This window comes from Bufo bufo, chromosome 1 (assembly GCF_905171765.1).
Source record: "Bufo bufo chromosome 1, aBufBuf1.1, whole genome shotgun sequence".
Taxonomy (NCBI): Eukaryota; Metazoa; Chordata; class Amphibia; order Anura; family Bufonidae; genus Bufo; species Bufo bufo.
Genome location: NC_053389.1, coordinates 590,405,117 through 590,419,654, shown reverse-complemented (window position 1 = coordinate 590,419,654; position 14,538 = coordinate 590,405,117).

Here is a 14,538-nt window from a genome sequence, read left to right as displayed (position 1 = left end):
ACGGCTGCTCCGCTTTTGCACCCTGCTCCCTCTTCTGCTGTGCTGGTGGCTCTGTGCGACCTCCGCCTCTTCCTCCGAACTACATTGGTCACTCGCATGACCTTGATTCCATGTGGGGTCGAGGACCTCATCGTCCTCCACATCATCTTCCACCCAGTCTTCACCCTTGACTTCCTTGTCGGTCTGCACACTTTCGAAAGCCCCAGCAGTTGGCACCTGTGTTTCGTCATCATCCGAGACGTGCTCAAATGGTCCTCCCATGTACTCATCTTGAAAAATAAGTGGTTGGGCATCGGTGCATTCAATCTCTTCCACTTCTGGGGCAGGGCTAGGTGGATGGCCCTGGGAAACCCTGCTAACAGAGTCATCAAAAAGCATGACTTGTGGCTCAGACTGCTTGGCTGATTTACAAGGGGGTAAAAGACTGATGGACATCGGCTGCAGGTGCCAACTGTGGTCTTTCAGCATGAGACTGGGTGGGAGACAATGTGAAGGAAATGGATCCACTGTCAGCAACATAATCTACTATCGCCTGTACTTGTTCAGGCCTCACCATTCGTAGAGCAGCATTAGGCCCAACCAAATACTGCTGCAGGTTTTGTCGCCTACTCGCACCTGAGGAAGGGGTTTCACTTGTGCGTGTAGCTGGCACAGATCGACCACGTCCTCTCCCTGCAACAGGAGCTCCACCGGCAGCACCACGACCTGGGCCACGTCCCTTATTTGACGCTCTCCTCATATTTTTTACATTTTGGATCTTGCCCTAAATGGGTGTTTAATTAATAGTACAGGGTGGGCCATTTATATGGATACACCTTAATAAAATGGGAATGGTTGGTGATATTAACTTCCTGTTTGTGGCACATTAGTATATGTGAGGGGGGAAACTTTTCAAGATGGGTGGTGACCATGGTGGCCATTTTGAAGTTGGCCATTTTGAATCCAACTTTTGTTTTTTCAATAGGAAGAGGGTCATGTGAAACATCAAACTTATTGGGAATTTCACAAGAAAAACAATGTTTTTAACGTTACTTTATTCTTTCATGAGTTATTTACAAGTTTCTGACCACTTATAAAATGTGTTCAATGTGCTGCCCATTGTGTTGGATTGTCAATGCAACCCTCTTCTCCCACTCTTCACACACTGATAGCAACACCGCAGGAGAAATGCTAGCACAGGCTTCCAGTATCCGTAGTTTCAGGTGCTGCACATCTCGTATCTTCACAGCATAGACAATTGCCTTCAGAAGACCCCAAAGATAAAAGTCTAAGGGGTCAGATCGGGAGACCTTGGGGGCCATTCAACTGGCCCACGACGACCAATCCACTTTCCAGGAAACTGTTCATCTAGGAATGCTCGGACCTGACACCCATAATGTGGTGGTGCACCATCTTGCTGGAAAAACTCAGGGAACGTGCCAGCTTCAGTGCATAAAGAGGGAAACATATCATCATGTAGCAATTTCGCATATCCAGTGGCCTTGAGGTTTCCATTGATGAAGAATGGCCCCACTATCTTTGTACTCCATATACCACACCATACCATCAATTTTTTTGTTCCAACAGTCTTGGAGGGATCTATCCAATGTGGGTTAGTGTCAGACCAATAGCGGTGGTTTTGTTTGTTAACTTCACCATTCACATAAAAGTTTGCCTCATCACTGAACAAAATCTTCTGCGTAAACTGAGGGTCCTGTTCCAATTTTTGTTTTGCCCATTCTGCAAATTCAGTGCGCCGATCTGGGTCATCATCGTTGAGATGCTGCAGTAGCTAGAGTTTGTAAGGGTGCCATTTGTGAGTAGCTAATATCCGCCGAAGGGATGTTCGACTAATGCCACTCTCCAGTGACATGCGGTGAGTGCTACGCTGTGGGCTCTTGCTGAATGAAGCTAGGACAGCCACTGATGTTTCTTCATTAGAGACAGATTTCATGTGTCTACATTTTGGCAAATTCAACACTGAACCAGTTTCACGAAACTTAGCAAGCAGTTTGCTAACTGTGCATGGGAGATGGGTGGTCTCGTAGGGTGTCTTGCATTGAAATCTGCTGCAATGACCCGGTTACTGCGTTCACCAGACATCAACACAATTTCTATCCGCTCCTCACGTGTTAACCTCGGCGACATGTCAATGGCTGTAAACAAAGAGAAACTTGTAAATAACTCATGAAAGAATAAAGTTACGTTAAAACCAAGCACACCATTGTTTTTCATGTTAAATTCCCAATAAGTTTGATGTGTCACATGTACTAATGTGCTACAAACAGGAAGTTAATATCACCAACCATTTCCATTTTTATTAAGGTGTATCCATATAAATGGCCCACCCTGTAGAATAGAACGACAGTATGTAAAGGGTGTATCTCACATGGCCTGAACCAGACTAGGCCTTAATAAAAGATTTTTTTGCACCAAAATGGCTGTATTTCAAATGCCTAATTCAAACCCCTGTATGTAGAAGTGGTATCTCAGAGGGTCTGAACCTCTGTAGGCCTGAAGTAAATATATCTTTGCACAAAATGGCTGTATTTCAAATGGCTGTATTTCAAATGCCTAATTCAAACCCGTGTATGTAGAGGTGGTATCTCAGAGGTCCTGAACCTCTGTAGGCCTGAAGTAAATATATCTTTGCACAAAATGGCTGTATTTCAAATGGCTGTATTTCAAATGCCTAATTCAAACCCCTGTATGTATAGGGGGGGATCACACACGCCCTGAACCAGTGTAGGCCTGAAGTAAATATATCTTTGCACAAAAAGGCTGCATTTCAAATGGCTGTATTTCAAATGTCTAATTCAAACCCCTGTATGTATAGGGGGGATCCTACACGCCCTGAACCAGTGTAGGCCTGAAGTAAATATATCTTTGCACAAAATAGCTGTATTTCAAATGGCTGTATTTCAAATGCCTGATTCAAACTCCTGTATGTATAGGGGAAATCACACACGCCTTGAATCAGTGTAGGCCTGAAGTAAATATATCTTTGCACAAAATGGCTGTATTTCAAATGGCTGTATTTCAAATGCCTAATTCAAACCCCTGTATGTATAGGGGGGATCACACACGCCCTGAATCAGTGTAGGCCTGCAGTAAATATATCTTTGCACAAAATGGCTGTATTTCAAATGGCTGTATTTCAAATGCCTAATTCAAACCCCTGTATGTATAGGGGGGATCACACACGCCCTGAATCAGTGTATGCCTGCAGTAAATATATCTTTGCACAAAATGGCTGTATTTCAAATGGCTGTATTTCAAATGGCTGTATTTCTAATGCCTGATTCAAACCCCTGTATGTAGGGGGGTATCTCACACGGTCTGAACCTGTGTAGTCCTGAAGTAAATATATCTTTGCACAAAATGGCTGCATTTCAAATGGCTGTATTTCAAATGCCTAATTCAAACCCCTGTATGTATAGGGGGGATCACACACGCCCTGAATCAGTGTAGGCCTGCAGTAAATATATCTTTGCACAAAATGGCTGTATTTCAAATGGCTGTATTTCAAATGCCTAATTCAAACCCCTGTATGTATAGGGGGGATCACACACGCCCCCTGAATCAGTGTAGGCCTGCAGTAAATATATCTTTGCACAAAATAGCTGTATTTCAAATGGCTGTATTTCAAATGCCTGATTCAAACCCCTGTATGTAGGGGGGTATCTCTGACGGTCTGAACCTGCCTGTGTAGTCCTGAAGTAAATATATCTTTGCACAAAATGGCTGTATTTCAAATGCCTAATTCAAACCCCTGTATGTATAGTGGGGATCACACACGCCCTGAACCAGTGTAGGCCTGAAGTAAATATATCTTTGCACAAAATAGCTGTATTTCAAATGGCTGTATTTCAAATGCCTGATTCAAACTCCTGTATGTATAGGGGAAATCACACACGCCTTGAATCAGGGTAGGCCTGAAGTAAATATATCTTTGCACAAAATTGCTGTATTTCAAATGGCTGTATTTCAAATGCCTAATTCAAACCCCTGTATGTAGGGGGGTATCTCAGACGGTCTGAACCTGTGTAGGCCTGTAGTAAATATATCTTTACACAAAATGGCTGTATTTCAAATGGCTGTATTTCAAATGCCTAATTCAAACCCCTGTATGTATAGGGGGGATCACACACGCCCTGAATCAGTGTAGGCCTGCAGTAAATATATCTTTGCACAAAATGGCTGTATTTCAAATGGCTGTATTTCAAATGGCTGTATTTCTAATGCCTGATTCAAACCCCTGTATGTAGGGGGGTATCTCACACGGTCTGAACCTGTGTAGTCCTGAAGTAAATATATCTTTGCACAAAATGGCTGCATTTCAAATGGCTGTATTTCAAATGCCTAATTCAAACCCCTGTATGTATAGGGGGGATCACACACGCCCTGAATCAGTGTAGGCCTGCAGTAAATATATCTTTGCACAAAATGGCTGTATTTCAAATGGCTGTATTTCAAATGCCTAATTCAAACCCCTGTATGTATAGGGGGATCACACACGCCCTGAATCAGTGTAGGCCTGCAGTAAATATATCTTTGCACAAAATGGCTGTATTTCAAATGGCTGTATTTCAAATGCCTAATTCAAACCCCTGTATGTATAGGGGGATCACACACGCCCTGAATCAGTGTAGGCCTGCAGTAAATATATCTTTGCACAAAATGGCTGTATTTCAAATGGCTGTATTTCAAATGCCTGATTCAAACCCCTGTATGTAGGGGGGTATCTCAGACGGTCTGAACCTGTGTAGTCTTGAAGTAAATATATCTTTGCACAAAATGGCTGTATTTCAAATGCCTAATTCAAACCCCTGTATGTATAGTGGGGATCACACACGCCCTGAATCAGTGTAGGCCTGAAGTAAATATATCTTTGCACAAAAAGGCTGTATTTCAAATGGCTGTATTTCAAATGTCTAATTCCAACCCCTGTATGTATAGGCCCTGAATCAGTGTAGGCCTGCAGTAAATATATCTTTGCACAAAATGGCTGCATTTCAAATGGCTGTATTTCAAATGCCTAATTCAAACCCCTGTATGTATAGGCCCTGAATCAGTGTAGGCCTGCAGTAAATATATCTTTGCACAAAATGGCTGTATTTCAAATGCCTAATTCAAACCCCTGTTTGTATAGTGGGGATCACACACGCCTTGAATCAGTGTAGGCCTGAAGTAAATATATCTTTGCACAAAATTGCTGTATTTCAAATGGCTGTATTTCAAATGCCTAATTCAAACCCCTGTATGTAGGGGGGTATCTCAGACGGTCTGAACCTGTGTAGGCCTGAAGTAAATATATCTTTGCACAAAATGGCTGTATTTCAAATGGCTGTATTTCAAATGCCTAATTCAAACCCCTGTATGTATAGGGGGGATCACACACGCCCTGAATCAGTGTAGGCCTGCAGTAAATATATATTTGCACAAAATGGCTGTATTTCAAATGGCTGTATTTCAAATGGCTGTATTTCTAATGCCTGATTCAAACCCCTGTATGTAGGGGGGTATCTCACACGGTCTGAACCTGTGTAGTCCTGAAGTAAATATATCTTTGCACAAAATGGCTGCATTTCAAATGGCTGTATTTCAAATGCCTAATTCAAACCCCTGTATGTATAGGGGGGATCACACACGCCCTGAATCAGTGTAGGCCTGCAGTAAATATATCTTTGCACAAAATGGCTGTATTTCAAATGGCTGTATTTCAAATGCCTAATTCAAACCCCTGTATGTATAGGGGGATCACACACGCCCTGAATCAGTGTAGGCCTGCAGTAAATATATCTTTGCACAAAATGGCTGTATTTCAAATGGCTGTATTTCAAATGCCTGATTCAAACCCCTGTATGTAGGGGGGTATCTCAGACGGTCTGAACCTGTGTAGTCCTGAAGTAAATATATCTTTGCACAAAATGGCTGTATTTCAAATGCCTAATTCAAACCCCTCTATGTATAGTGGGGATCACACACGCCCTGAATCAGTGTAGGCCTGAAGTAAATATATCTTTGCACAAAAAGGCTGTATTTCAAATGGCTGTATTTCAAATGTCTAATTCCAACCCCTGTATGTATAGGCCCTGAATCAGTGTAGGCCTGCAGTAAATATATCTTTGCACAAAATGGCTGCATTTCAAATGGCTGTATTTCAAATGCCTAATTCAAACCCCTGTATGTATAGGGGGGATCACACACGCCCTGAACCAGTGTAGGCCTAAAGTAAATATATCTTTGCACAAAATGGCTGTATTTCAAATGGCTGTATTTCAAATGGCTGTATTTCAAATGCCTAATTCAAACCCCTGTATGTTGAGGGGGTATCTCACAGGCCCTGAACCAGTGTAGGCCTGAATTCAATATTGGTGCACCAAATGGCGGTATTTAAAATCTCTGAATATAACCCAAATGTATTAAGGGTGTATCTCTAAAAACGGAATTTGATAGCAGTATATAAGCCTGTAATTTCACACGTGCTGATGCTGCAAGGCCTGAAAATAGTGTTTTTTGTCAAAAGAGTGTGTTTTTCAAACCCCAGAAAATTATGGGTGTATTTCTACCTTAAATTGCACACTGACTAATACAGATGTTGTAGATTGCCAAAAAAGTCTTTTTTTGCTAACAGAATATGAAAGCTGTATATATTAAACTTGAATTTAACACTTGCAGATATGGAAAATACAGTTTTTTGAAAAAGAAAAAAGTGTTTTTTTCAAACCCCAGAAAATGATGGGTGTATTTCTACATTAAATTGCACACTGACTAATACAGATGTTTTAGATTGCCAAAAAAGTCTTTTTTTGCTAACAGAATATGAAAACTGTATATATTAAACTTGAATTTAACACTTGCAGATCTGGAAAATACTGTTTTTTGAAGAAAAAAAAAGTGTGTTTTTCAAACCCCAGAAAATGATGGGTGTATTTCTACCACCCACCTAACTAAGTAAATTCCAAAAGTTAGTATTTTTTGGTCAATGAGCTCAGGGCAGGGTAAAACGATAGTGCCCTGCACCCACACAACTATTTCTCTGTAGATCGCTGAGTTAGATTCTCTCCTATTCTCTCCCTGAAATCACAAGTCCAGCAGCATCCTCTCCCTACACTTGTAACAGCAGAGTGACGTGCAGCGCTACGTGACTCAAGCTTATATAGAGCCTGGGTCACATGCTGCTCTGGCCAATCACAGCCATGCCATTAGTAGGCATGGCTGTGATGGCCTCTTGGGGCAAGTAGTATGACGCTTGTTGATTTGCTGCCGTGCAGCCTTTCAGAAAGCGCCAAGAAAGCGGCGAACACCGAACCCGAACTTTTACGGAAATGTTCGGGTTCGGGTTCGGGTCCGGGGTCCCAAAATCCTAAAGTTCGGTACGAACCCGAACTTTACAGTTCGGGTTCGCTTAACCCTAGTGACGATATCTGATTGTGGTGGCTGGATCACTACAGTGGGATTCTATGGGATCACACTCTGTATTAGAGTGTTACGGCTCATGCACACGACCGTATGCATTTTGCAGCCTGCAAAAAACGAATCAGCAAGAAATACGGATTACGTCCGTGTGCATTCCGTATTTTGCGGAACGGAACAGCTGGCCCCTGATAGAACAGTACTATCCTTGTCCATAATGCGGACAATAATAGGACATGTTCTATTTTTTTGCGGAACGGAAATACGGACATACAGAAACAGAATACACACGTAGTAACTTCCGTTTTTTTTTTTTGCGGACCCATTGAAATGAACGGAGCAGACATGGAAAGAATATACGTTCGTGTGCATGAGCCCTTAGAAGCATGATCAATTCAGACATAAATCCCTGTTAAAAATGTTATAATACTTTTGACCATGTTTTAACCAACAAAAAGATGCAGAAGTATAAAATATTGAAGAGTTGAAGTATGAAATGAGAAAAAAAATCAGTTGTTACATAGTGGTCTCGGATTTGTAGTGTGGACCTTTTCTTTACAGCTCCTGGCTACTGCAAGGAGGGGCACCAGAATATTTTTGTATTTTACCTCTTTGCTGCATTTTAAGATATACCAGCTAAAGTCATCATTTAAAGGGTTTTCTAGCCCCAGGGATTATATTCAAGCAGCTGACAGCTAGTGTAAAATAACATAAGGAGAAATACTCACCTTACCAATCCCCCACCACTCCTGTGCTGCTTCCCTGGTTCCTCTCAGGTCTCTGTTCACCAGGGTGCAGCGATAATTTATTGCCACATGTGACCACCAGCCCATTTAAATCTAGAGGAAGAAAAAAAAACTGACAAAGCGAGTGTGGGAGATGGCAAGTGTGTTTTGATATAAAGTGTGTTCTGTCTTAAGTGTGTGACTTGAGATAAAGTGACTTTAGACTCTAGGAGGGAACTGCATTTATTCACTTCTTTATCTTCTTTTTTGCATTTTATAGTTTACCTTGTTTTTAGTTTCAGGTGTAATCCCCATTAGCAACTATGTGTTCCAGTGCACTTATTTTCCTATGTATGCAGTCCTTGATCAGCCATTTGAGGGTGCATATTGCTGTGCAAAATGTTAGCAAATTGGATGTAGCCCAGGTCCTGAATCTAAATGAATTGCAACATTGAGATGCCTTGATACCATGGAAAGGAGTTTACTGCTCACTAAGGAGGCACTTGATAGGGTAGATTTGGGGAGGATGTTATTATGGAGGTGAACGAAAATGAGGTAGATAGCTGGGTAATAGAAGGTAGGGAGGAGAGAAGAATGACAGGAAAGATGGCCCAGATCAGACACACCCCAACAAGTTTGCCAAGTTGGCAGATAAGGGGAATGTTAGTTGAAGGGTAGCACTACTGCAGTAAGATACTTCCTCTGTCAGCAAGGAAATGTAATCTCCAGTAAGGAGGGGACTAGGAATGCAGGGCAGGTCATACAGGTGCTGGTAGTGGAGGATTCAGTCATTAGGGGTACAGATAAGGCGATATTGAACAGTGTATTGTCTTCCTGCCACTCAATTTTGACATATTGGCGATTGAGTTGATAGATTACTAGGAGAGGCTGCTGATGACCCTACAGTCATGGTGCACATTGGCCCAATGAGAATGTTAAAAGTAGGTGGAGGGTTGTATTGTAAAGGAATTTTTAAGTACTGATTGGTTCTTTCCCCTTTAATTCTGTTCTCTTTAATTCTGTCTCTTATTATATTTTGTATAATAATGTTTTTCTTGTAATGTAGTGGGTTAGAGTTAGTATCCATCCCCCATTGTGCTGATAAGACCGCATTCCTGAGTGTTTATTTACTTTGTATTATTCTGTATGTGATTTGTTTCTGCTATTTTATATTTAATAACACATAGTAAATATATTTATTCACTTAGCCTGTGTAAACGTACTCATTCTCAAATCTTTTGAATTCACGTTACAACATTTACTATTCTCTGAAATACTATGTGTACCACAAGCCACACCAGAAAAGCATCTGGAGTTTTGGGAGGTAAACAAGTGGCTCAAGAATTGGTACAGAAAGGAGGGGTTTGGATTCCTGGAGAACTAGGCTGACTTCTGTGTTAGAATTAGGCGCTCTGATAGGATGGCTGCACCTCAATGGAGAAGGTGCAGACATCTTTTTTCAAGATGCAGTGGATGCCTCATTAATGTAGCAGACTCCTTGGTATGAATAGATCATGGAAAATATCTCTTCATTAACCTTTCATATATTAATTCATAGTTATTAGATTGCCACATGATCAACTAAATATTGGCAAGTGTGATTTTTTGGTACTGCAATCTACTCTCTCTCTAGGACAGCGGTTCTCAACCTAGGGGTCGCGACCCCTTTGGGGGTCGATCGGCCCTTTCCGGGGGGTCGCCTGAGGCTTCCTATTGTGGGTCCAGGCCAGTCGCTAACAGACAGGCAAAACAAGCAATTGCTTGGGGCCCCGAGCTGGTTGGGGCCAAGCAGAGCCGGTGCTTGTTTTGCGGCTGAGTAATTCAGAAAATCCGATGGTATATTTTAACCCCCAGGCGTTCCCATGGTGATGGGGACGCTTGCCTGGGGGTTAGAATATACCATCGGATCTGAGTTTTACGAGCTCAGTGAGATCGTAAAAACTCAAATCCGATGGTATATTCTAACTCCCAGGCATTCCCATGGTGACAGGGACGCTTGCCTGGGGGTTAGAATATACAGGGCCACGCCGCTCACAGCAGTATATTTATAAACTAATCAGTAACTACTTTAACTTTAATCATTGCTGAGCTCTTTACTTGGATTATAATTTATTTGGATATGGGATATCTTACTTTGTCTTAGCTCCGGTAATAGCAGGCAGTGCGGGGGGCGGCGCTCACTCACTGACGTCACGCGCCTGCTCCTCCCACTAGGTGGCGCAGGCGCGTGATGTCAGTGAGTGAGCGCCGCCCCCCGCACTGCCTGCTATTACCGGAGCTAAGACAAAGTAAGATATCCCATATCCAAGTAAAGAGCTCAGCAATGAGCAATGATTAAAGTTAAAGTAGTTACTGATTAGTTTATAATAAATATACTGCTGTGAGCATCGGGGAGGGGGGATCTGTGGATGGCACTGTTTAGGGGAGGAGGGATCTGTGGATGGCACTGTTTAGGGGGGGGATCTGTGTATGGCACTGTTTAGGGGAGGGGGATCTCTGGATGGCACTGTTTAGGGGGGGATCTGTGGATGTCTGTGATTAATTACTCTGCTTTAATTATGTTCAATTTGTAGCCATAAAAATACATCCTGCATATCAGATGTTTACATTACAATTCATAACAGTAGCAAAATTAGGTATGACGTAGCAAGGAAAAAAATTTAATGGTTGGGGGTCACCACACCATGAGGAACTGTATTAAGGGGTCACGGCTTTAGAAAGGTTGAGAACCACTGCTCTAGGAGCAAATATACCGTTGGTGCAAACTGTGCAGATGCACATGGCCTAGTAAGAAAGGGGCTCACAGTCACCTTAAATAAGCTTATTACTGTGCATTAGATTGTATGTAAATGTCTGAAATTCATAGCTAACGGTTACTGATGGATTGGTAGAGAGACATAAGGGAGTGTTTAAGGGGCCTATATACTCCTCCTGCATGGGGGCCCCTTGTCTGTTTGTGCGCGCCTCTGTCTTTCCCTCAAAAGTGTTTTCAGATTTTATGTAAATCTAGCTTGATCACTGTAAAAGGAAAAGCTCTGTAACTTTGTAATAGATTAACAGGCCTGATTTACAAAAAACTGCCTAATAGGAAAACTGGCCTTGGTGCCCATATCGACCAAGCATACCTTTCATTTTTTTTCTAAAGTAGTTTAAAGGAAATGTGTCACCAAAAATGTTATCTGCCAGTTAACACCAGGTAGTAACACATCCTATTTTCTAATCTGTTTTTATTTTCTGATTGCAGATTTATTTGTTCTGTTTCCTGAACATGATTATGGGGGCGGCCATCTTGCCTAAGCTGTTCCTAACCGCATTTACACAGCAGTAAGAAAATTGCTTTACGGCAGCCCCATGGGCCATAGACACAATAGTCAGGAGGGTCCCCACTGACTTCTATGGCAGAGTTTTCTATGCATACTCTGTGACCTGTGCAGAGGTCATTGTACAAGGGAAGAATATATAAGCTTTAACAGTCACCTATTGTGAATGGTGGATCCTGTTATGGATGTTATGTTGGTGCACCACTTCCTGTTTCCTGTTTTCCGTTTGTGGTCAGTCTCAGCTGTAATGGAGTCCCGCCCATAGAGATAATGATGGAAGTGTTGGCATGCAAATACAATACTTAAACATTCCTTCTCAATCTGAGCATAGTTTCGCTCAGCTGGTGAAGGAGCTCTGGACGCATATTTAACCGTTGACCTTCCTGCAAAAGACAACAACCCAGGCCATTTTTGCTAGAGTCACTTTGTATGGCAACAAGCTTAGTGACATCATAGTATTTCAACACTGGTGCAGAGGTGACCAAGCGTTTGATATCCTCTACTGCCTGGTCATGTTTGGGAAGCCAGTGCCAAACCGTATCTCTGTCCACAAGTCGTCTTAACGGCTCACACACCTCAGATAAATGTGGCAGGAATTTTGCTAGATATGTAACAAAGCCAATAAATCTCTGTACTGCTTTGGCATCAGCAGGCTGTGACATATGTCAAGCTCTGTTTGCGAATCTAAATCGCGTTTCCTCAACAAGTGGCGGCGTGTGTTTTCATTCATGATAACCAGAACCAGTTTATCACAAATAAGTTCATCTCTCAAAGAGCCATACTCACAGCTTGCAGATTTTTCTCTAAGCCATGTGACCGTCTTCTTGCTTGCAGCGGCCAAATATATATCTTTCATATATGACATTTTTAGAAGGCCTGAAGAAAGTTTCTAATGCATCCAGGATGGCTTTGGTGTCATTATTTTGCTCCTCTGTAAGGTTTAGATTATGCTTGTAAACATGGAGGCATTCACTGCCCATCACCCTCCTCAGAGTGGCTGCCTGCACTGCTGCAGGCTTCTCCTTTAACCTTGTGGCGAGGCAGTAGTCATCAAACTCAGTTTTGAAGGTGTCCCAGTTATCACAAACGTTGCCGCTTACCCTCATTGGCTCAGGCAGCGGAATGCTGTTAGCCGCCATGATGCTGCTATTGCTTGCGTCAAATGCTCAAATCCACGGACAGGAGGCACGATCACGCTGCAAGGCTGGCAGGCTCTCAGCGGCAAATGTGCAGAAGCAGCGCAGAACCAGATACTTCTGACACCATACAAGTATTGTATTTGCATGCCAACGCTTCCATCATTATCTCTATGGGCGGGACTCCATTACAGCTGAGACTGAACACAAACCTCTGATAGCCATATTCAATTTTGTGTGCTCCCAAGTGTTTGCAGAGCATGATGCTTACATTGCAGCATTACAACCTCAATGTTGTCTATAAGCCAGGAAGTGAAATGTACAGTACAGACCAAAAGTTTGGACACACCTTCTCATTCAAAGAGTTTTCTTTATTTTCATGACTATGAAGGCATCAAAACGATGAATTAACACATGTGGAATTATATACATAACAAACAAGTGTGAAACAACAGAAAATATGTCATATTCTAGGTTCTTCAAAGTAGCCACCTTTTGCTTTGATTACTGCTTTGCACACTCTTGGCATTCTCTTGATGAGCTTCAAAAGGTAGTCCCCTGAAATGGTCTTCCAACAGTCTTGAAGGAGTTCCCAGAGATGCTTAGCACTTGTTGGCCCTTTTGCCTTCACTCTGCGGTCCAGCTCACCCCAAACCATCTCGATTGGGTTCAGGTCCGGTGACTGTGGAGGCCAGGTCATCTGGCACAGCACCCCATCACTCTCCTTCATGGTCAAATAGCCCTTACTTTCAAAGTTTTCCCAATTTTTCGGCTGACTGACTGACCTTCATTTCTTAAAGTAATGATGGCCACTCGTTTTTCTTTATTTAGCTGATTTTTTCTTGCCATAATACAAATTCTAACAGTCTATTCAGTAGGACTATCAGCTGTGTATCCACCTAACTTCTCCTCAACGCAACTGATGGTCCCAACCCCATTTATAAGGCAAGAAATCCCACTTATTAAACCTGACAGGGCACACCTGTGAAGTGAAAACCATTTCAGGGGACTACCTCTTCAAGCTCATCAAGAGAATGCCAAGAGTGTGCAAAGCAGTAATCAAAGCAAAAGGTGGCTACTTTGAAGAACCTAGAATATGACATAGTTTCACACTTGTTTGTTATGTATATAATTCCACATGTGTTAATTCATAGTTTTGATGCCTTCAGTGTGAATCTACAATTTTCTGCCACGAGGGTGTCAAGAGCCACGCCTGACTCCATTATACCCGGGGTCAGGAAGTCGCAGTGGGTGGCTGCGCGCTCTATGTCTAAAGACAGTGCTGTTTATTAATGGTAGCTTTCTGGGTTTGCCTTGCAATCCTTTTTGGCTCACTCAGGGATCCGTAGCTTCTCCTCCTCAGCTGTTTCTTGTCCAGCAATCCCAACCTCCTTATATTCCCATCTCTCACTTCTATGGTTGCCAGATATAGAGCTTCCTGCCTGGACTTCTATACTGACCCACTGTAGTTGTGTAGCTGTGTTCCCTGCTTGTTGTTCCAGAACGTTACCCTCCGGATCCCTGTTGGCCTTGGTGGTCGGCTGTTGTCGCCCACCTGGGATTATATGTTTGTCTGTATTGTCTGTCCTCTCCTTGGTGTTTTCCTCTTAGTGTCAGTGGTGCGGACTAGTGATCCCACCGCCCCGTTCACTACATAGGGCTCATCATAGGGAAAGCCAGGGTTTAGGCACGTGATCGGCGTACGGGTGAGGAACCCGTCTAGGGACGTCAGGGCAGTCAGGTGCCAGCCGCAAGGTGAGTCAGGGGTCACCATCTTTCCCTCTCCCTTGGACAGGGCCTTCCCATTTCCCTCCCTTTGCGTGACGCCGGTCATTACATTTTCATAGTCATGAAAATAAAGAAAACTCTTTGAATGAGAAGGTGTGTCCAGACTTTTGGTCTGTACTGTATATCAGCGATGCTTTGAGCAGAGCTACGTTGGATAATGTGGCACCTGGA